Genomic DNA, 23,613 nt, shown 5'->3' on the forward strand with positions numbered 1-23,613 from the left:
GTCCTCAAGACGCTCTGCTCATCTTGCTTTCTGAAGTGGATGATTAGTCGATCTTTAACCTTCGAAGATTGCCGGATTGAATGAAATGGTGATATAACACTGATGAACTCAGATTACAGTCATTCGCTTATTCCCTAACTTTTGCCTGGATCGCCCCCTTTTTCGGGTTTTCAATCCACCGGGATACCCATTTTTGCCTAAGCCGCCCTTTTGGGTTTTCGACTCACCGGTGTACATGTTTATTTTATATCCCTAATTTTTTCCCGAACCTCTTTATTCTTTTTTTTTGGTTCGTCGGGATGCCCTTTTTTTGCCTGAACTATTCTTTTTATCGTCCAGCGGATCTATTTTATGCGAAGTATTTTTTAGCTGCGTCTGAGTTGACAGGGGACGGGAATTCTTCGCCATTCCTGGTTGTTAGCATCAAAGCTCCGTCATAGAAAATCCTTTTAACCACGTACGGACCCTCATAGTTCGGTGTCCATTTGCCCCTGTGATCTGTGTTGGGAGGAAGAATTCTTTTGAGTACCAATTCACCGACTCGATACTCCCGAGGGCCCACTTTCTGACCAAATGCTTTCTTCATTCGTCTCTAACCGAGATACGTCAATTCTGGGTACGTAGTTCCAGCATAGCACCATTTCCTGTTGGTTTGATTGATAACCAAAGCTGAATCTCCGTATACATCCCGGGTTTTAATATGTATATTGACGGCTTCCTCAAGTCTTAGGATACAAGCTTCGTATTCGGCTTCATTGTTGGTGCAGGGAAAAGTTATTCTGGCACCAAATGGCATATGAACCCCCTTCCGGTGTGATCAATACTACACCAACTACGCGACCATTGACGTGGACCGCCCCATCAAACATCATAACCCATTTGGATTCAGGGTCAGGCCCCTCCTCCGGGAGTGGTTCCTCTCAATCTTTCGATTTGAGAAACATGATGTCCTCATCAGGAAAGTCAAACCTCATAGGTTGGTAATCATTAATCGGTTGCTCTGCAAGATAGTCTGACAAGACACTTCCCTTGATGGCTTTTTGTGAAGTGTATTGGATTTCATACTCTGTCAGTATCATTTGTCACCTAGTAACCTTTCCGGTAAGTGATGGCTTTTCAAAAATATACTTGACTGGATCCATTTTTGATATCAATAGAGTCGTGTGAGTCAACATATACTGTCTTAGTCGGCGAGCAGCCCATGCCAAAGCGCGGCAAGTTTTCTCGAGCAATGAGTATCTTTGTTCACAGTCGGTAAACTTTTGCTAAGGTAGTATATTGCATGCTCTTTTCGACCTGACTCGTCATGCTGACCGAACACACAACCCATTGACCTTTCTAACACAATCAAGTACATGATCAACGGTCTTTCCTCTCGGCCTGTAGACTGGCACCGATCTTGATCTCTTTCTTGTCGTCTTCGGTACCAACGTTGATGGTCTTAACCACCTCCTGATAAGGTGTAATAGCTCGGTCCTCCTATTTCAACAATCTGGCTAACCCTTCAGGCAATTCACAAACTTCCTCAGCCCCTTCTTCGGCTTGATAGATAGGATTGTCGAAGTCATACTTGGCCATAGCAGTGTCGTTAGCAGTGAGATCCGAGTGGTCGGCTCTGCATGATGGAGGATCATGCTTTACCTTAGAATGAGAGATTTTTTTTTGAAAGAAAGGAAAAACATAAAAAGAAACATTGCCATTTTTTTTTGTAAAAAGTAAAAAACTGAAAGAAAGAGAACACAAAATTGTTTGCAAAAGTCGTCCTTTATTGATGATAAAAATAATTGCGAAATGCAACTAATGGATGGCCCTACAAATGAGCCATTACACCTTGGGCAAAGTGTAAGACTTTATTATGCATGTAATAAAGGAAAACAATAAAAATCACTCTTTCAGAAGAGTAACCCAGACGGTTTTTTCAGACGACCAATTGTCGAGCTTTTCTCCTGGGACACACGAGCGAATCCAGCTATCTAAGCCACAGTCGCTGTCAGCCTTGTCTTCATCTGCAGCATTGACGACGTGGGGAGAAACCAAACCCCCGCTGGAGAAAGTACCGGCTTCATTCTTCTGAGATCCCAGAGCATACCCCAATCCAAACTTGTCTTCTTTGATGACTGACTCCACAAATTTGCCCCAGCCCTGGGCATTACCAGCTTCAACCACTTCGACAGCATTAATCCCCTGCCCGCCGTGAGCCGGTATCGGGTTCTGGATAACATTAGGCACCGGAGCAAAATTGATAGCCTGGGCATCTCTCAAATCTTATACCTTGAACTGGAGAGCCTTGCAATTATCTGTAGTATGGCCAGGTGCGTTGGAGTGAAAAGCACATCTAGCGTTGACATCATAACCTCTGGGCAAATTATTGGGATCGATTGGTGGGGCCAGAGTTCTCAACGTAACCAGATTCATGTCAATCAGCTTGGGAAGTAATACTGAATAAGGCATTGGGATTGGCTCGATGACCCGGTCCGTTTGCCTTGGACGTTGTTGATTGTTGTACCTGGGTTGTTGTTGCGGATGATATTGCGGTTGAGGAACAGGTGTTGGAATAGTGACTGCGGCCACTTGATCTTGGTAATAATTAGGGCGTCCTCTACCCCTGCCTCTGCCGGCATACACAGCGCTTGTCTCGCCTTCTTTTCTTCGCTGACCGTTACCAGCAAACGGTCTCTTGGGACCTGATGAGTTGGAAGCACTATTGTCTTGAATTCGGCCCATCTTCAATAGACTCTCGATTCTTTCTCCAGCAATTACTATCTCTGCAAAGCTGATTGACGGGCAAGCAACCAATCTCTCAATATAATTGCCTTGAAGAGTGTTCATGAACATGTCCGCCATCTCCCTTTCAGACATAAGGGGTTGGACGGACGCAGCAATCTGTCTCCAACGCTGAGCATACTCTCTAAAGGTTTCCTTGGCAGTCTGAGACATACCTTGCAACAAGGTCCGATTTGGAGCCATGTCCAAGTTGTATTGATATTGCTTGATAAAAGCCTCTGCCAAGTCTTTCCAGCTCTTGATGGTAGTACGAGACAAATGAGAATACCATTCACGAGAAGCTCCAGTTAGACTGTCTTCAAAATAGTACATCCACAGCTTTTCATCTTCCGTGTGAGCTCCCAACCTTCCCAAATAAGATTGGAGATGAGTGCGTGGGCAAGAAGCCCCGTTGTATTTCTCAAAAGTAGGGGGTTTGAACTTGTGAGGAATCCTTACTCCCTGAACCAGACCAAGATTTGTGACATCAAAGCCTAAGGAATTTTGAGACTCCAAAGATTTGAGCTTCTCAGCAAGCTCATCCATACAGCGAGTGGTCTCGACGGCCTCGTCGTGCAAAGAAAATTGATCACACTGATAATCTTCAGTAACGGGGTGTCCGTTAATCCGAATTCCTTGATTCACATTGTACCTTCCGCCAATACCATTTCCAACATTCCCTGTGTTGCCAACATTACCCGGGTTTCCATCCACATTTGCGTTACCCGCGTTTCCAGTGTTCACAGGGTTATCAACGTTCCCAGGGTTACCAGGGTTCCCAGGGTTACCAGGGTTCCCCTCAGCACTTGGTATTTCCACCTCTGGATCGGGTCTCGGTTGCTCAACCAATTCCCTCAGCTTCGCCTGGCCTTCTGCCATACAAGTCATCAATGTCATGAACTGATCCATCCTTTCACGCATATCAGCCAGCTCTTTCTGTACTTGGTCCATCGCTAGTCGTGGACGGTTTTCCTTTGTCGGGTATCTGTCTGATACAGGGAACAAACATTAGACACTGCGGTGACACCTGCAAAACAGACAAGGGTTAGTATGCATGGTATGCGATGCACTTCTTGTTCAGTTTTAAGGCACACCCATTTTGAAAGGGAATACCCTGCAAATGAATAAGCATGAGATCTTGGATGCAAATATGTAGATGATGTTATGCAATGCAAAGGCATGTCAATCAGAATTGATGTATCTGCTTGAACATTTGTCAGGTTGCACTGTCTGGAGAGAAATTAAGAGCACACCAAACAAAGGTCATGGGATGGATCATGTTATCCTGAATATCAACCACCCATTTTGGTGGATTATGGTTTACACCTTATCGACACCCGAGTTTCATTGATATTAAGGATACCTGATCGGATTAACCATGAATCAAGGGTTTGTTGCAAGTCACGAGCATGGAGTTTAGGTTAAGAACCACCCAAAAGGAGTGTACTAAGGTTTAAACCTGCCAAACATGTTCTACAAAAGGTTCCCATAGTCATAATCCCATCTTTCGGATATTATCTGAGGAACGACTACTCGTATTCCAACAATATTCTCAAGAGAGACTCTTATGAGTGTAGTATCGCGTAACAATCGTATCAAATCTCACACTTGAACGACTTTCGCACTACGTCCTACGAATAGGCCAAGATGTGTTTGGTAAACTAAGGTCCTCGGTTTCTTAGGTCTATATTGGAACAAGTAATGTCTAACCACAACTTACTTATGTGACATTATTGATCTCAACATGACCTCCACCAAGTGAATGGGCTTGCAAGTCAACTCGCTAAGGAATACTCCACACAAGTTGACAAGACTATGCCATTCTCCTATCTTAAGTGCACTCGAGTTCGGGTATAGAACTCATCTCACAAAGATCACCAAGCAGCCATAGCCAGCCAACAGATACAGCAATGATATGTACACAATGCAATAAGGTAAAGCAGATAAACAAATAACTGTACAAAAGCATGAACACCCAACAAACAAACAAACTACAAAAGCTAGGAGGGACTCGCTTAGGGAAGATGGACCAGCAAGAGGTCAACTTCTTTCAGTCCCCAGCAGAGTCGCCAGCTGTCGCAACCTGAAAAATACAGTGCCAAAAAAAACAACCGGCGAAAGAAAAAGACAGAAGAGTAGCCATCGTGCGTTATTCATCCCAAAGGAGGGAAAGGAAACCCTCGAAGTAAACCTGAAAAAGGAAAGGACAAGACGGGGTCTCGCAACCAAATCTTGGGTTCGGGAGTCGGTTATGCGAAGGGAAGGTATTAACACCCCTACGCATCCGTAGTACTCTACGGGATCCACTTTTGTAGTTCTTGTCTAAAGGGTGTGGGTTTATCTTATGCTATTTGCCAAAAAAAAGGGTTAAATGAAAATGACTCGCGCGGATGTCGTATCCACTGCATACGTATCTCATCTGAATATGAGAATCAGAGTCTTCGTAGCTCGGCTGACCTATGGGTTGGGATGTGTGCTCGCTAAGACATCGCGTCTTATGCCTACGTATCTCATCTGGCCTGAGAATCAGAGCAAAACGTAGTTTGGCTAACTACGGGGTTATGGATTGGGTTTTGGAAGAACGACGTCACTACGCAATCTACTGGATGCTCGACCTTTGGAGACTTACTCGCCTGTAGTAGAAGGAGTTAGCGTGTTGCTTTGGGTTTTAGGTTTTGGGATGCTCGAGGGCAAAAAGGCAGTCCTTGATGAAGGAACCGCGCTACCTGCAGGGATATGAATACAAAACACAAAACATGTATCTCAAAGTAAAATGCCACCAAGGGGCTCAAACGTTGCCTCCTATCGAGGTATTCCAGCTAGGAAAGCAGTAAAATGCGGGAAAAATGTAAAAGTACCACGCGGATAAAGATCCGAAGTAACAACAATTAGAGGAATGGGAAACCCTGAGATCCTTCCAAGCTAATGCCATCAAAGAAAAGTGAGTCAGTACAGGTAATCGGAATGAACCTCCAGGGGTTATCCCACAAATAAAGTGGGAAACCACGCAAGTTATCCCTGCAAAAGTCATGTGAGCCCTCACAAAAATTCAACAAAAGGGTTAGTGAAACACCATAAGCATTTTTTCATGATCAACAGTATGGTTTCAGAAAAACTCAAACCCTGTGGCATACACTAAAAAATTAAACGGTTAAACATTCAAGGCATTGTTTATACATTCATATACATATTAAACCCATGGGCAAAGGTAATGGGAATAATGGTAAATCTGATTGGAGAGCTTGATTGAAATTGAGTTGCACCCGTGAGGTTTACTAAACAATCTTCAGGATTTATGTGAGGCAGAGGTGATTCTATGTAGTTGAGTTCCCTTCGGGGTTTGGAGGCTGCTCTGAACTCCGTTAGGTCTTCTCTCACTATTTTTTTTCTCAGGGTTTTGTTCCAAGGAAACCTCAGAGTATTTTGCTTCTCTTCCTTCTTCTCTTCTTTTGTGTGGCTTTTGTTTCAATGAAACTCTAGTATTTATAGGCTAATATTGGTAGCTTAGTGGGCTTTTGAGAAAGGTCCAAGTCCAAAAATTTTTTATTATATTTTATTTATTTTTTTTTTGTAAAAAATTATTATTATTATTATTATTATTATTATTTATTTATTTTGTTTTTTCGTTTCTTCGTTTTTTTTTTTTTCGTTTTTTTCGTTTTTTTTTTTTTTGGATCTAATTCTGATTGACATGATGAAATGCAATATGAAATGCTAAATGAATGCATGAATGAGGAGGGAAAATTTTTTGGGGTGTTACAATGAGCTATAATCATTTCTCCCTCTAAACGTGCTAACTTGGTTTTTGTGCTAAAACTCTGATTTGTGTGTCATTTTGCATGCGCCCTAATTTGGGTATTTAAACACTCATTTCCCACCTTGCACACATTTCACTCTCACTCACTCTTTAAACCTCAGTTCTCTCAAGGCATTTCTACAAGCAGTTCTTCATCTTCATCTCAGTTCTTCATCAACATCATGGATGCTCAAATACAAGATGCGTTCAACTACTCTCAGCAAATGGGTTCAAGCGATCAAGTTTAAAGCACCAACAACCCTACTCCAACGGTCACAGGCGTAGTTACAACACCAATCTACAAGGAGCCTCACATTCTCGATCGTGAGCCCCATATTCATCTTGCAACGCCTTTTGACAAACTGGAAGTTTTACGTGAATCCTTGGTGGATTTTGATAATATGAAAAGAAATGGCGTAGACCTCACTGAAGAACTTCACAAACAAGGTTGGGGAAACTACTTTCAACGTCTCTATGGTCCAGTTTACCCAAATCTTGTAAAGGAATTCTGGAGATTTGCAGACGCTGACGATCACTTCATTGTCTCATATGTTCGGGGAGTAAAGATCGTGATAACTGAGAAGGCTATTGCTGCACTTCTGGGTATGGAAAAGGATGGCGGCAGAAGAGTCTACAACATCAACCCCAGGGCAAAATACATATCTCAAGAAATCAACCCAACAATCTTCAAACAAAATGCAGAAGGCAACCCCTCAAAGAACAAGGAACTACTTCAGAACCTCCGAGTTTGGCTGAAGATCATTTTGGGTACAATCCATCATCGCCCAGCGTCAAACTCCTCAGATTACATCAACACAGACCAGAAATGCATTCTGTACTGCATTCACAAGGGTCTGAGGCTATGCCTTCCAGCACTTCTGTTCAAGTACCTCAGAGACCATGTGCGGGATACCAGAAACCACATGAAGCCCAGAACCTACATCCCTCTGGGAAGGTTAACTTTGACTTTCTGATTGAAAGTCAGATGGTGGATCATCTGTTAAAGCACAGACTCATGGAGGATGTGGCAATCGACGTTGGAAAACCCATAAACGCCAAGAATCTGAAGAGCATGGGGATTCTGGAGAAGGTCAACGTTAGACCTACCCTGGACACTTCTTGGGATGCTTTAAAAGATCAGAGGAAAATTCCCAATGGTCTATATGTGTTCTCAAAGGAAGAGCCCCGAGAGGTAATTCTCCCTTATCTACAAGGGCTGAAGGATGAAGGAATAGATATCTCTGATTTCCACTTGAAGGATCTACCAGATACAGCTCCAAACTTCATGAGACATAAAAGAGGTCCCTCTGAGAAGACATCGCAGGCGAAGAGAGCAAAGCTAGGAGAATCCTCTGGATCAAGACCTCCAGCGCCTCTGCATGAGCCTTCTGGTAAGTCTGTCTCTCCTGCTCCCTCTACATTAACACGACAAATTTCTTCTTCTCTCCCTCAACCATCTCCCATATACACTCAATCTGAAACCTCCCCTTCAACCACCAGAACATCTCAACCACTTCCAAAATTCAACCTTGCCACTACCTCCTTACCCCTATCGAAAGCTGAAAGGATGAATGAAACCACCTCCTCAACTTCTTCCCCAAAATCACCTCCTTACTTTGTCATCGCATCTGACACAAAACTCTCTGACCCCTCTTCTCCCACTCTAGCCCAACTTCAGACTCAGAACCTTGCCTCACAACAACCATAACAACCTCCACCTGAACCTGAAGTAACCTCACCACCCACAGAACAACCAAACATCACTCCATATGACGTTCAACCCTCTGACCCCAACACCTCTGACATTACCCCTCCAAACACTTCCGCTGAACCTCAAATTCTCAACCTAATCCCTCCCACTTCTTCACCTCTACCATCTGAACCAGAAAACTCCCTGCCAACCCTAGAGGAAGCAATTATGCTGTTTGCAGGAGCATCAGTTGAAAAGGTCAAGTCTCTGACCATCAACTCTGGCATCAGTGATGATCCTTCCTCTGTTAGGACACACTGGAACAGAGTTATTGGCTGGATGACCTTTGAGGCCTTCAAGTTGAAGAACCTCTCTGAGCAAGTCAGAAACGACTTTATCAGAGACGCTAAGGCAAGACTACAGGAGTGCTTAGCCAGAGAAGCTGAGGAACAGGCCAGAAGGGAAGTAGAAGAAAGAGCAAGATAAGAAGAAATTCAAAGGGTTAAGGAAGTTGAAGCCAAAGCTCTAGCTGACGCTGCTGCTGCTGAAGCTGAAGCAAAAGCTGCTGCTGAAGCTGAAGCTAAAGCCGCTGCTGACGCTGAAGCTCTTCGTGCTGAAGAACAAAATGCTCAGACTCAGGGGGAGTCGTCTACATTTTCCCCTCTGGTTCTTAAGACCCTTGAGGAGCTTTAGAAAGAGCAGAAGGAAGTTCGAGTCAGATTAGATCAACAGGACACAGTCAACGCCAACATCCAGAATCTACTGACCCAGCTGCTTCAGAGGATGCCTCCTCCTCCCAACCCTTAGGCACCTAGGATTAATCCCTGCTTGTTGTTTTTGTCCCTGCTTGTTTCTTTTGTTTGTCTCTGATGTTTATGCTCTTATCTGGATATATACATATTTTTCTTCTTTTTTATTAAGTCTTTTTGATTCTGACAAAAAAAAGGGGGAGAAATCAAAACAGCTCTGATGAAACCATATCTAATTCCTTCAGTACTTTGCAAACATATTATTCAATAAAAACATATCTAACCTTTCTTTTCAGAAAGCTGAAGAAAAGTATCTAGAAACATCATTGCATGGAAACTCTGGTAAGAACTTCTAAACTCCCAGGCTTATCTCAGGGGGAGCTTACTTCTATCCGATCTGATAAGTTCTTATCTCTGAATGTTTCATCTATTAATTAAGGTTGTTTTGTCAGCATCAAAAAGGGGGAGATTGTAAGAACAAAATTAGTTCTACAATAGATTCCAGGATTTTGATGATAACAAAGGATGAAACCAAAAATGGCACTCTAACAAAATTTCTCTAAGTGTTTAGGACTCTGAACAAGAACAAAGGAATCTGATCGCTTTATCAAATACAGAATCGGATCAGAAACAAAGTACCAGAAGATCAGAAGCATCTGAAGAAGAAGCGTGCTCTAGAAGTTCTGACTCTGAGTAAAACAGCATACCAGCATATCAGAAGCTCTAAACTGTCAACCCTGAAGATCTGAAAGAACAGGAATATCAGAAGCTCTGATGTTACTTCAACAAAATCTCAGATTGACAAAGAGAACGTAGATCCTGACGAAGGATCTCCTAACCCAGAAAGAGTAACGGCAACTACAACTTCAAATGGAAAGAAAATATATTTGGAAAGAAGTTATTCAGGAAGACAAATTTGTTATGGCAAGAAACACAGAAGTAATGGCATTAAACTCTCATCAATGACAAATATTCTGCCATCAGTACAACGGTCCTTTCACCATTATATAAAGGACGACATACTTCTTTGAGAGATACACCTGAACACACAGAAATAATCTACTCTCCTTCTTAGTCTTTCACGAGCTGCTGCTCATATGTGAAATCACTTGCTTGCTCTATTTGTTGTAATATTTGCTTTATCTTAGAAGCACTTTAGATTACATTTTTCTTTTGCTAAATTGACTTTGTTCCTCAAGTGACTCTGAGTAGTTTGTATACTTGGGAGGACTAAGAGATCCTTCTCTTAGACGTTGGTTGTAATAATCTTTCAAGATTAGTGGATTAAGTCCTTTTTGAAGGCGAAATCACCTTGGCCGTGTGGACTGGAGTAGCTTTGTGTTATAAGCGAACTAGTATAAATTCCTGTGTGTTCTTATTCCGAAAAAGCGCTTATTTTCCAAAACAATTCAAACCCCCCTTTCTTGTTTTTCTCACCTTCAGAATCCCCATGATCTTCACATGTTATTTTGATCAAGAAATCACCAAGAGTTTGGAGTTGGTTTGCCTTGGAAACCCTAATTCATTTAGGTAGCTTGTGTGAGTTCTTCAACAAGTTTCTTCAACAATTGATCAAATATTTCAAGGGATAATTCACATTACAACATCTCATGCATATATGATCCTCCATAAGTCCCAAAGATCAAGATAATGTCAAGCTAGCAAGTTGGTTCATGGTGGTTGACCACAGAAAGTCAACTGGTCAAAACTAGAGTTCCCTATACCCTATCTCCTACAGTTTTTGTCATATGAAAATGATTCCAAGAGAAAAGTTACTATAAATGACATTCCAAACAACTTTCATGTTGAAGTAAAGAGCTAGGTTTTCTTGGAACGTCATTTTTATGGGGAAAGATTTTAGGTCATTTTGTCTAAACCCTAGTTTGGAGGTGAACTTACCAAAACCATAACTTGCTCAATTTTTTATAGATGAAAGCCATTAAAATTTAATGATCAAATTCTAAATGTCTACTTCAACTTTGATGTTTGGAAGAAGTGCAAATTCAACTTTCAAATGCATGTTCCAAAAGGAAACATTATAGGTCATTTTGGGCCAATACCATTGAACAAGTGATATTCCTCAACTTCTAAAATGCATAACTCATTCATGCCAAATCCAAATGAGGTCTTATTTCTGACCAAATTTAATAGGTTTGAAAGAGATACAACTTTGATGAAGGGACCGTTCTAATTTGAAGTCAATAGAAGAAGTTATTCAAGGTGGATGAAGTGAACATTTGAATTGGGACTTAGAAAATATTCAAATATGTTTGATTTCCCAAACTTCCACCTCAAAATTCATCATGATACAAGCTTCAAATGAATAAGTGTTCGACATGTAAGTTTTTCCCCCTGATCTCACCTTTCCAAAACATCCAAGTTCATCGCATTTGGATTAAAATTGAGGGACTTGCGCATGGGTGTAAGTTAAAGCACCATTTGGATAATTTCAAGTTCCAATTTTCACACACACTTGCATGAGCTTCTAACATGATTTCAGCATGAAGTACATTGAACTTTGGATCAGATGGCATCATCTCATGAGCCTAATGCACGCCCATGCATCCATGCAAGGGAGAATTTGAAAATTTTCCAAATATGGAAGTGTGCAAATATCATTCACAGTGGCTATAAATAAGACCCTTCATGATCAGAAATGGGATCCCTCTTGAAAGGATAATCTTGAAGTGTTATTGATAAACTGAGTTTCAATTCTCCTTCTGTTTTAGGATTGAAACTGCAAGAGTCCAAGCTTTTTAACCATCCAAATCATCTTCTACAAGCTTCTAGAGTCAAGCCAAGCCAAATTGGAAGCAAGATCAAGCTAATCTGAAGCTCCTCGAAGGTGAGATTTCAGAAACTTTTCTTCTTCGATTCTCCCTTATTTCTCATCCATTTTAACGGATTGTTGGTTTTCTGAAGTCCTACCAATGTAGGCAACAAGATTGAGTTGCTTTGAGGTCAAATCGAAGCAACTCAATTCATGATCCTCAAAATTCAAATCCCTGTATCTTTTCATATACTTGGAATTGGACAAAATTGAAGCCAGATTCAAGACCTGAGAATTTTGTATTTAAATACATGTCTTGCTTTTTCATTTTGGTGATAGTTGATGGTGGACAAGTCCGGTGAGGTCCACCGGAGAAGAAGACCAGAGCTCTGGCTCCGGTGATGTGTTGTCAAACATCTCAACCATAGGATCCCTTTAGAACGTTTTAATCTCATGTGTTGCTTTTGAATACCAAGCCTATGCTGCGTTGACTGCAGTGCAACATGGAACATGCGCTTTCATCCATCTGATATGCCACCTCAATTAATAAGGGAGATTAGATGGCTCGCCTTTTTTTGAATTTCTGAATATTTCTTTTACTTCCTTATTTTTATTTAATTCATATTAACTTCGTTATTGAAACAAAAAATATGGGACTTTCACCATTTCAAATATTTTCCTCTTTCATTTTCTGAATTAAAATTATTTTTTGGATTAATATTGACATTTTTCATGATTTAATTGTTTTTGTGCATATTTTTAATTATTTAAAACTACTTCTGACTTTTCAAAAATAATGAAATTTTTTCTCCAAGGTCCTTTAACCTTGTTTGACCTATGATAAATCTCTTGGCCATTTATTTGGTGTTTTGAAGAGGTTTTAGGTTTTTGATAAAACATAATTTAATTTAATGCATTTTAATTTGATTTTTAATTGTTTAATTATGTGAAAATTATGTTGAGCCATTTTTTATTGACTTGTGATGTTTGACTATGTATTTGGGCGTTAATCATGGTTGATTTGACTTTTATTTGATTAAAATCATTGGATTTAGGGGATTAATGAGATGTATATTTCATCTTCCAAAATGAATGAATGATTTTAATTTGATAAAATTCCTCCCATGACCAAATTGTGTTTGCCACATTTCCCCTCCCTCTTTATCTTCAATCCCATTCTATCCCATCCCTCTCATTGACCATTGAAGTCTCAATATCCCAAGGCTAATTGGTTCATCAACAACTTTGTGTTAGATGAACCAATACAAGTATGGATGAGATTAGGCCCATCCTTTGACCGTTTCCTTTTTGTGTGTGGTATATTTTAGGAGTATGGTTCATTATACCATATCTGCAACATACATTAACACCAAAATTTCTATTGCCCGACCTTAGATAGTTGTGACTTCTACATAAGTCCAATTACGATTGCTTAATATAACGCTAAATTTTGACCCAAAAGGCATAACATCCTAGTAAGTGAGATTGTAAGTCTCCCCCATTTCATGGTATTGTATGGAAACATGACCTTTTTTCCTTCCTTTGGAAGATGTACTGGTTCAAGGATCCAAGGTTATGAATAGAGGGTTGAGTTTTCTCCAAACATCTAATCAACTAACATTTGACTAACCTTTTAATTATAAGTCATAAACTTTATGCAATTTAAATTCAAGTCATTTAGCATTTCATTTGCCATTTTACATACCATTTAACTTGTTTATGTTTATGCCACTTTCACTTTGCTCACTTGATCCATATATTGTGATTGTATATACTTGTTTGTGTTTATGGTCTTATGACCTTAAAATACCTAATAAATAACAAAAACCCCTAAAAATGTTTGTGTGAACTATTGTATTTGATCTAAGCTTTAGACTTATAATTAGGCAATATTCCCTATGCAAAAGGATTTGGCCAAGGCCAACATTTCTGAAACCAATTTCTTGTGATTTGAATTTTCATCTGATGCAAGTATTAAGATCCACTTGAGTTCATCTGCTACATGGTCTTGATGCAAATGATAGTTTGAACCTGTGTCTATGCCTTATTCTGAGCCATTCAAGGAGTATGTCATCTGATACATGGGAAGATTATGAAGTAAACTATGAAGTTGCTAGCTTGGATGTGGCTATCTTTATTTGATGCCTTACTCTTCAGTTTTGTTTATTAGTATTTACTTGATTCTAAAGTCCAAAGGAAAAATGGGTTTCTATATGACATTCTTGTCTATTGGATTGCATCCCATTGGTCAGATCTTTTCAACCCTTAACTTTTAAATTTTTGTTTAGGATTAGTCTCTTCATCTCCTCCCACTTCTTAAATTTTAAATCTCTCCCTCTTTTCAAAAACCTTCTTTGCTTGTGATTTCAAACTTAGACTCTTTTTGCAAATTAGAAACCTTGGCCTTATGCCATTGCATTATTTACACTCTTTTCTTAATAAAACTTATAAATGAACTTAACCATATTGACTTAAAATTTCAAAATACAAAAAGAACTAACACTCATTCAAAGTCTTTTAGGCCTTTTTGCCTCTTTTAAACTTAAATTTTTGTTAAAAGCAATTCACTCACTTTTAAATTGATACCACGAACTACGAGGTTTTGATCCCTCATTTTTATGTTGGAACGTAGGCACAAGTCTGAAGGTCTTGGCAAACACAAAAATATAATTAATGAATTCTTTTCTCATCCCCACACTCTATTTATTGCAACTATCTTTTATACCAAAACACATACACACATAAAAAAGGGCTCCGTAGGAGTACCTAGGACACTTTGGGTGCTAACACCTTCCCTATGTGTAACCAACCCCCTTACCTTTAATCTCTGGCATTATATTAGTTTTGATTTAAAAACTTCTTATCTTTGGGTTTTGTTCGTACTTTTTCCTTTTCCTTTGGAAACAATAAAAGCGCGATGGCGACTCTGATTTTATTGACGTTAAGTTTATCCATAGCTTAATGGTCATGAATTTACCGTTACAACCCCTATGGGTGTATGATTGTCAAGAGGGATATCCAAAAGTTGATGGACGAGAATGTAATCCAGATTCAATAATCAATGGATATAGATGATGTTAATGTAATTGTTCCTGTGTTCAAGACCACGGAGCGAGTAGTGATTCAGTTTGATAGTAGCAACAACAACAACATTGTCAATAGATCGGTATCGTCGTTGCTAATATGATTAGCAGGCCCCGTCCCATATGAATTCGATAAAGTTAGGCCTTATTAGTATAATTCCACAATGGTGGAGAATGGTCAAGAGGTTCCGTTACCTATAGGAAGTTCTATTGTGAATATAGCTGATATAGCAAAGGTGACCCGTAGTGGTCGTGTGTTTGGTTCGGTCTTTCCGAAGGAAGTAGAGGATGTTTCGGCCAGTAAGAAGGTGGATGTGCCTATAATGAACCCAGTTAGTGCTCTAGTGTGTCAATCTGGTGAATCCAGCAAACTGAAGACTAATGATAATGATGATGAGGTATTAAGATTAATAAAGAGGAGCGAGTTTAATGTGGTGGAGCAGCTGCTCCAAACTCCGCCAAATATTTTAGTGATGTCTATACTGATGAATTATGAAGCACACAGTGAAGGATTGTAAAAAGTACTAGAGTAAGCCTATGTCGAGCATGATGTTATTGTGGATCAATTCGACCACATTGTTTCTAACATCATTTCTTGCAATAATCTGAGCTTTTGTTATGAAGAGCTTCCGGAGGAAGGTAGAAATCACAATATGGCGCTACATATTTCGATGAACTGCAAGGAGGATGCGTTGTCTAACGTATTGGTCGATACTGGTTCATCTTTGAACGTGCTTCCGAAATCAACTATGTCTATACTTTCCTACCAAGGCGCCCCGATGTGGTACAACGGCGTGATTGTCAAAGCGTTTGATAGTTCTCGTAAAACTGTCATTGGTGAAATGGACCTTACATTTAAGATAGGTCTGAGTGATTTCCATATTAATTTTCAAGTAATGGATATCCACCTGGCATATAGTTGTTTATTGGGAAGGCCATGGATTCATGAGGTTGGAGCTGTGACATCTACTCTACACCAAAATCTTAAATTTGTGAAAAACGACAAGCTCGTCATTGTTGGTGGAGAGAAGGCACTCTTAGTAAGCCATTTGTCATCCTTTACTTATGTAGATGCTGAAGAAGAAGTTGGAACTCTGTTCCAAGATTTGTCTATTGCTACCGAAGTGAAAAAAGCTGGGGCACCCATGTCTTCTTTTAAGGATTCTCAAAAAGGTATTGAGGTTGGCTGCACTGATCAGTGGGGTCGCATGATAGAGGTTGATGAGAACAAGAATATGGGCATATTAGGATTTCAACAAGGGTCGTTCAATGTCAAAGCTGAAGATGTGCAACCGAGTTTCCACAGTGGAGGGTTCATCCATGGTAACGAACAACACTCAGTTGTTGTGATCGAGGATGATGAAGACGAAGATTGCACCAACTTTGTGACGCATGGCCAGATTTGCAACAATTGGGATGCTGTTGATATTCCTGTTATTGTTCACCACTCTAAGTAATTTGTTTTTCATTTCTTAGAAAAAATCCCTCTCCTATGCCTAAGGGAGAAGTGAACATTGTTAGGCATTTCAACTATCATTAATAAAATGCAATTCTATTCATCCACATCTATGATGTTTTATTTTTAATTTTTGCTTTTCTGAAAATGGTAATCACAAAAAACATAAATAAATAAATAATTGACCATCTGCATAATATTTGGTCACAATTCACTTTTCTAAAATCAAAATACCAAATCATTATGCAAGTTGGTTCTCAAACCCATTGAATACAATGATCTTACTCCCTCTCCAAACTTTGATTTCTAAGTGTTTGAGGTAGAGGAAGAGACTGATGATGAAGAAGTATCTGATGAATTATCTCGTCTAGTTGAGCATGAGGAAAAAGCCATTCAGCCGTTCGAAAAGAAAATTGAGCTAGCCAACTTGGGTTCCGAAGATGATGTGAAGGAAGTCAAGATTGGGTATCAACTGTGTCCAGAGGCTAATAAGGGGTTGATTGATCTTCTTCGAGAATATTCAGATGTTTTTTCTTGGTCCTATCAAGACATGCCTGGTTTTGATTATGAGATTGTGGAGCATAGATTGTCGTTGAAGCCAGAATGCCCGCCGATCAAGCAGAAGTTGAGGAGAACTCATCTGGATATGGCAGTGAAGATCAAAGAAGACGTACAGAAACAAATTAATGCTGGTTTTCTTGTTATCGCTGAGTATCCGTAGTGGGTGGCCAATATTGTGCTTGTTCCGATGAAGGATGGAAAAGTCTGTATGTGTGTTGATTATAGAGATTTGAATAAAGCTAGGCCGAATGATGATTTCCCTCTGCCACACATTGATATGATGGTATATAATACAACTAAATTCAACGTATTTTCGTTTATGGAGAGATTTTCTAGTTATAATCAGATCAAGATAGCACCCGAAGATATGGAGAAGACCACATTCATTACACCCCGGGGAGTATTCTGTTATAGAGTGATGCCTTTCGGTTTAAAGAATGCTGGTGCAACATACCAGAGAGGTATGACTACTCTTTTTCATGATATGATGCATAAAGAGATTGAAGTCTATGTCAACGATAGGATTTCCAAATCAAGTGATGAAGAAGAACATGTTGAGCATTTGTTGAAGCTATTCCAGCGTTTGAGGAAGTACAAACTCCGCTTGAATCCTGATAAGTGTACTTTTGGTGTTTGTTTTGGTAAGTTGTTGGGCTTTATTGTTAGTGAGAAGGGTATTGAAGTTGATCCTGCCAAGGTCAAAGCAATACGAGAAATGCCTGCGCCCAAAACTGAGAAGCAAGTCACAGATTTTCTCGGCCGGTTGAACTATATCTCAAGATTTATATCGCATATGATTGCCACATGTGCGCCTATTTTCAAGCTTCTTTAGAAAGATCATTCTTGTGATTGGACCAAAGATTTCTAGAAATCTTTTGACAATATCAAAGAATATCTGCTCGAGCCTCCGGTTCTGTCTCCGCCGGTTGAAGGAAGACCGTTGATCATGTATTTGACTGTATTCAACGAAAGTATGGGCTGTGTTCTTGGTCATCAAGATGAAACTGGAAAGAAATATGTAATTTACTACCTCAGTAAGAAATTCAATGATTGTGAAACTCAATATTCTATGCTTGAAAAAAGTTGTTGCGCATTTGCTTGGGCTGCTAAGCGTCTGCGCCAATACATGTTGAATCATACTATATGGTTGATATCCAAAATGGATCCAATCAAGTACATTTTTGAGAAGCCTGCTTTAACTGGGAGGATTGCCCGTTGGCAGATGTTGTTATCTGAGTATGATATCGAATACCAATCTCAAAAAGCTATTAAAGGTAGTGTCTTTGCTAACCATTTGGCTCACCAACCGATTGAAGACTATCAGTCAGTGCAATATGATTTTCCTGATGAAGAGATTTTGTACTTAAAAATGAAAGATTATAATGAACCATTGCTTGAAGAAGGACCAGAACTTGGTCCCCATTGGGGCATGGTATTTGATGGAGCTGTTAATCAGTATGATAATGGCATTAGGGCAGTGATTATTACTTCTCAAGGCCCTCATTTTCTGTTTACAGCTAGATTGACTTTCAAGTGTACAAATAACATGGCTGCGTATGAAGCTTACATTATGGGGCTTCAAGAGGCCATTGATCTGATAATCAAGTATCTTGATGTCTATGGAGATTCAGCTTTGGTTGTAAATTAGATCAAAGGTGAATGGTGTTGGTGTAAGCCCTAGAGGCCAATACTTTTGGTACTTGTATCGAATTATTTATTAATAATAAAAGGCATTTTCTTTATTATGGTTGATTAATAAAGTCCCTGGAATAGATAGTCCGTTTAATGTATTAAGTGTGACTTAATCATGAGAACACATTAAACATAAGGACACTGTTCTTAAAGTATCCGTAGTCGAGCTTTAATGTGAAGTGGGATAACATTAAAGCATTACGACTATTATGTTTGTAGACTGATGATCACCTCTCATGGATCATGGATAAAGAGTTATCAAGTCTTAAACATAGGTATGAATATTAGGAGTAATATTTATACCGGATTGACCCGCTATGAGAATACTATATAGAAAGTTATGCAAAGTGTCATAAGTTATTCTCATGGTGATAATATTGTATACCACTCTTCGACCTGAAACCACTATGGATCCTAGATGTAAAGTTGAGTGCTTTATTACTGATCCAACGTTATCCGTAACTGGATGACCATAAAGACAGTTGATGAGTACTCCACGAAGCATGTTGAGGGACATGAGTGTCCTAGATGGGATTTACCAATCCTGCGTAACAAGATAAATGTCTATGGGCCCAATATTGAACTGGACAAGGGTGACACGATCTATACCTTGTGTTCAATATAGACATAAGGGCAAAGGGGTAATTATACATATAATTATTATCACAGGAGGTTTTGTCAGATCACATGAGATTTTCGTGACTTGGGTAGCAGTGATGTGTTGCTAGATACCGCTCATTGTTTATTATGTTAAATGCGTGATTTAATATAATTGCCAACGCCGCGAAAATCAATAGGGTCACACACAAAGGACGGATTGATGAGAGATAGAATAATTAAGGAACATCGTAAGGTACGGTGTACTTAAGTAGAATACGAAATATGGTAAGGTACCAAGTACTTAAGTGATTTTGGCATATTATGAGATATAGGCCAAAATGCACTTAAGTGGGCTTTTTGGCTTGAAGCCCACACAAGTGGTTCTATAAATAGAGCTCTTGTGCAGAAGCTTTGTATGGGAATACAACACAACTGAAGAGTTGGAATTTCATATCTCTCTCTCACTCAAAGCCTTCATTCATAACAGCTAGCACTGCGATTGAAGGAATCTGTTCGTGTGGACTAAGTAGAGACGTTGTCATCGTTCAACGTTCGTGATCGCCCCATGGATCTGTATCAAAGGTTTTGATCATTATCAGATATCTGCACCAAAGGTTTGAATCGCCACAAGAGGTAACAATTCTATCACTGATCATGCCCATTCGTAAGGATCACTAAATGGAGAAAATTTTAAATTCCGCTGCGTCTTAGATGGCAATTCTCCATCAGTGGTATTAGAGCCACTTACGAAACCATGAATCTGATATTTGTTTTTGTTCTGTAATAATATGATTAAAGACAGAATGAATCAAAGGTTAAATTGAGATCGATCAAGTTACATATATGTGATATATGTAATCCTGATGCAAAATACATTATATATGATATAGTGTTCCCGGTTAACGGAATGCGAAATAAATTTTTTGAGATTTTCAAACAGTGTTAACCGGTTAACGCATTTGGTTAACCGGTTAACGCAAGGCGGAAAACAGTTTTCCAAGACATTTTCAAACAGTGTTAACCGGTTAACGCATATGGTTAACCGGTTAACGCAAGGCAGAAAAGAATTTTCTAAAAGTTTTCAAATAGTGTTAACCGGTTAACGCATATGGTTAACCGGTTAACGCAAGGAAAAATTCACCCGTTCGGCTAGAAAAAGTGCTTTGAAGTATCAAGTGTTGATACGAAAAACGACGTCAATTTTAAATGAATTGTTCATTAAAATTTTCGAGTAGGGGCGCTGCCCCTTCGACCCCGCAAGGGGCGCTGCCCGGGCAGCGGACCCCCGGCTAACTCTGCGTAGTGTGATCGATCGTCGAAATTTAATTTGATTTTATTAATTAAAGGATTTAATAATAATAATAATAAAGTATTTATTATTGTCTTGTGGTGATCGGTTATGGCCTTAGTTTTCCTTTATTCTGCTTTGGATTTTAAAATACGACCTGCGTGTCGTGCCTCTCTCTTAATCTCCCAAATGTAACTTCTTTTCTCATCTCACTCCCTCGTATGTAAAACGAGTTTCTTTCATGTAATGCAATGATATGAAGAAAGCAAAGAAGTCAGTGCCAAAGGAGGAAAACCTTGAAGATCTTGCTTGGAGAAGCTTAGATCGTTGTAGGTTAGCTTAGGTTCTCTCATTGGCTTGGGAGAACAATTGCGCTAGGGGCCATAACTGTTTCACTATGTATGTATGTATGTTGATGCATGTGAATGTATGTTGATGCATGTGAGAGACGGTTTATATGATAAACAAGCCGGTGAGATCAGAAAAATTGCAATTCCCTCAAATTAAATATTAAGTTTATGCTTTCCAAGTTTTAACACTCATCAAGACTAGTAATGGATAATGTAGGTTTCGCCTACGCGAGGTGCATGATCTATATATTAGTAAGGTGCGATGGGATAATTGTAATATCCAACTGTTAAAACAATGGGTCAAACTTAACTAAACAAATTATAATAAGATTATATATATGTTTAGAAGCAAGAGTTGGGAATGATCCATATGATGGATTGGAATAAGGAGTTATTCACCCAACTGAAATTTTCGAGAGTTGTATGAGATACAATTGGAAGGAGTTCCTACCTAAATAACCTAGTTTTGTGTAATCCGCCTACGCGGACTTAGAACAAAGTGAAATATGGATCTCGACCCACTAGAAAATCTTCCAACGGGATTTTCCGAATCAAATGATGAGGGTCATTTGTTTTGAGTAAAATACTGGGAGCATATTTAATTAAAGGCCTAATTGAATATGTCAATGATACTTATATTTTCATTAATCCTTATGTAGATTACCATGACAACAAACACCTCTAACAACATCTTGCGATCAATCCTTGATAAGGAAAAATTGTCTGGGACAAATTTCCTGGATTGGCACCGAAACCTGAGGATTGTCCTCAAACATGATAAAAAGCTGTATGTCTTGGAGACACCTGTTCCTGAAGAGGAACCTCCTAGTTCTGCACCTAAGGCAGAAAGAGATGCTTATAAGAAGCATGTCGATGATGCCAATGAAACTGCTTGTCTCATGCTAGCTACCATGAAATCAGAATTGCAAAAGCAACATGAGAACATGTCAGCGTTCGATATGATCGAACACCTGAAGTTGCTCTATCAAAAGCAAGCAAGGCATGAGAGGTTTGAAGTTTCAAAAGCCCTTTTTCAAGGCAAGTTAGCTGAGGGAGCCCCTGTAGGTCCCCATGTACTCAAGATGATTGGGTATGTGGAAAACCTTGAGAGATTGGGTTTTCCCCTCGGAAAGGAACTTGCAACTGATTTGATCTTGCAATCGTTGCCAGATAGTTTCAGTCAATTTGTCCTAAATTTCAATATGATTTATATGGACAAATCTCTTCCTGAACTGCTCGCCATGTTAAGAACTGCCGAGCAGAATCTGAAGTCAAAAGGGAAGTCCATTCTGATGATCGGAAATGGAAAGAGACAGAACAAAAGGCCCACTAAGCAGAGTGATAAGGGGAAGGGTAAGGAAGTTGCCAATCCCAGACCCACTGCTACTTTGAAGCCTAGTGGAGGCATAGAAAAAGAAGGCACCTCCTTCCATTGCGGTAAGACCGGACACTGGAAGAGGAACTGCCCAAAGTACCTGGAAGATAAGAAGAATGGAGTAGAGACTTCAACTTCAGTTATTTTTGTTATTAATTTATCTACTTCTGCATCATGGGTATTAGATACTGGATGCAGTTCTCACGTTTTTACAAATGTGCAGGAACTAAAAAGGAGTAGAGATTTGGCAAAAGGTAAAGTCGACCTACGAGTTGGCTGTGGAGCAAAGGTTGCTTCTTTAGCCGTAGGAACTTTTGTATTGACTTTACCTAGTGGTTTAATAATTCAGTTAGAGAATTGTTATTATGTACCTGCAATTAGCAGGAATATTATTTCCATTGCTTGTTTGGACAAGTTTGGTTTTTCATTTATAATAAAGAACAATTGTTGCTCAATTTATTTGAATGATATATTCTATGCTACTGCACAAATGAACAATGGACTATATGTCCATGATCTTGAAATGCCTATTAATAACATTAATACAAAAGGGTGAAACCTAACGAGTTAAAACCAACTAGGTAAGAATATTAAAACTCTTCGATCAGATCGAAGTGATGAGTATTTAATCCTAGAGTTTGATGACCATCTGAAAGAGTGTGGGATCCTATCCCAACTTACTCCTCCTGGAACATCCCAATGGAAGCGTGTATCCGAGAGAAGAAATCGAACCCTGTTGGACATGGTCCGATCCATGATGAGTCACACCAATCTTCCAAACTCCTTTTGAGGACATACACCATTGACATCAGCTTACACACTTAACCGTGTTCCATCCAAAAGGTTGAAAAGACACCATATGAGATATGGAGTGGTAAGAGACCACATATGTCTTACATGAAGATTTGGGGTTGCGAAGTTTATGTGAAACGAAAAATTTCAACTAAGCTTAAGCCCAAATCTGACCAATGCTTATTTGTGGGGGTATCCTAAAGAAACAAGAGGATATTACTTCTACAATCCTTCGGAGGGCAAAGTGTTTGTCGCTCGAACTGGAATTTTCCTAGAAAATAATGTTAATTCCAAAGGAACCAGTGGGAGGAAAGTAGAGCTTGAAGAAATTCAAGAATCACAAAGCATCGATACACCTATGGAGAAATTAGAGCAGGAAACACAAGTAGTTGTGTAAGAGCAACCTGCTCAAGTAGAACAAGACCAGCGTAGGTCAGGCATGATACGTCACCTACCTGAGATATATGGATATCTGATCAAGGTGATGTATTACTCATGGATCAAGATGAGCCTATGACCTACTCATGGAATCTTCGCCTTGATAAAACAGTAAAACTGTATGGATTCATCAAGAACGAAGATGAGCCTTGTGTCTACAAGAAGGAGCATGATCGTATTCCTGGTATTATATGTAGATGACATATTACT

This window comes from Lathyrus oleraceus, chromosome 1, assembly GCF_024323335.1.
Source record: "Lathyrus oleraceus cultivar Zhongwan6 chromosome 1, CAAS_Psat_ZW6_1.0, whole genome shotgun sequence".
In the NCBI taxonomy this organism is placed as follows: Eukaryota; Viridiplantae; Streptophyta; class Magnoliopsida; order Fabales; family Fabaceae; genus Lathyrus; species Lathyrus oleraceus.